Source organism: Nicotiana sylvestris, chromosome 8 (genome assembly GCF_000393655.2).
Source record: "Nicotiana sylvestris chromosome 8, ASM39365v2, whole genome shotgun sequence".
In the NCBI taxonomy this organism is placed as follows: Eukaryota; Viridiplantae; Streptophyta; class Magnoliopsida; order Solanales; family Solanaceae; genus Nicotiana; species Nicotiana sylvestris.
The window spans coordinates 59,791,137-59,792,868 of record NC_091064.1 but is presented as its reverse complement, the minus strand read 5'-3'; positions in this window follow the sequence as shown (position 1 = coordinate 59,792,868).

Below are 1,732 nucleotides of genomic sequence, written 5' to 3'. Positions count from 1 at the left end.
ATCTAATTAGAAAAATTAGTTCTATTCATCTATTAACAAATGCATGTAAAATTTTAAAAATATTTTACTGGATTTTTATGTATTAATTCTAACAAATAAAAAGTAATTAATTCCTAAAGTGCAAATTAAACCTAAGATGACATGAAATTAAAATGTGATAATTTTTATGTTTTTTCTCATGATTTTAAAATATTAAACATGCATGAAATGCAACTAAATAAATAAGAACTTCTAAAATCTATTAAAATTATTTTTGGTCTATTTTTAGGAGTTATTTTCATGTGGGGCAAATATTAGGTGCTCACAGCTGCCCCTCTTTGCTCGAGAACATGAAAAATTTTCGGGCAAAGATAAAGTGGGCAATTACGAGCAATTTTTGCCCGTTTGGTACTCCATTTGGAAGCATTTTGAAAAATTTGACCGAACCTTGTTTCGGAGGTTGCCTACATATCCTTGACTATAAAGGAATCAGATCAGTGTAGTTCTGGAAATTTTGGTAGCTGAGACTACCGAAAAGCTATGATTTCACTGCTCTTGCTGCTGTTACTGCTTGTTGAGCTCTTTATTACACCAAAATCAAAAATAAAAAAGACTAACTAAGCCTACCAGCTATGAGTTATAAGATTTCTATCTATGTGTTTTTTGAAGCTTGATCTTGAATCTTGGCTGGTTCTTCATGCGAACTCTGATATGAATATTTATGCTTGCTAGCTGTAGGTGATAGTTGATTTCTTCTTCAGCTTTTCGGATCAAGGCGGGACCTGCAAAGCTTGTGACTTCAATCATGTCTTGAGCAGTCCACATCTTTTCTTTGCTTCTCCACTTTGAGTTCGCTTCTTTTTCTTTTCTCCTTTTTCTTTTATTCTGGATTGAGACTTCTTCTTTTGGTTGTCTCGAACCCTGTGTCTCGAGGTATAACCCGTTCAGACAGCAAAAAAAACAAATGAACGGAATTTTTCTGCCCCAGTTTTCACTAGGAAAATTTCGTGAGTTATTTGTAACAAAAACTCTATACTACTTTATTATTGAAAGCAATAAAAAGTCAGAATTGTGTATCCTTGGGAAAAAGAGATTAGTGAGTGGAGACTCTATATCTAAAATGAAATTAACTAGGGATTGGAGACCCTATTGTTGGAAAATCATCAACTAGGGAGTGGTGACCCGATGTTGGCATCAACTAGGGAATGAAGACCCTATGTTGGCATCAACTAGGGAGTGGTGACCCTATGTTGGCATCAAGTTATGCTGATATCAGGTTATGCTAGCATCAACTAGGGAGTGGAACCCTATGTTGGAAAATCATTAGGTTATGCCGACATCAACTAGGAAATGGAGACCCTATGTTGGAAAATTATCAACTAGGGAGTGGTGACCCTATGTTGGCATCAGGTTATGCTGGCATCAACTAGGGAGTGGGACACTATGTTAGAAAAGTGATCAGGTTATGCTGACATCAACTAGGGAGTGGGAACCTATGTTGGAAACTCATCAAGTTATGCTGGAATCAACTAAGGAGTGGGACCCTATATTGGAAAAGTCATCAGGTTATGTTGGTATCAACTAGCGAGTGGGACCCGGACCCTATGTTGGAAAAGTCATAAGGTTATGCTGGCATCAACTAGGGAGTGGAGACCATATATTAGAAAATCATCAGGTTATGCTGGGATAAACTAGGGAATGAACCCTATGTTGGCATCAGGTTATGCTGACATCAACTAGGGAGTGAAAACCC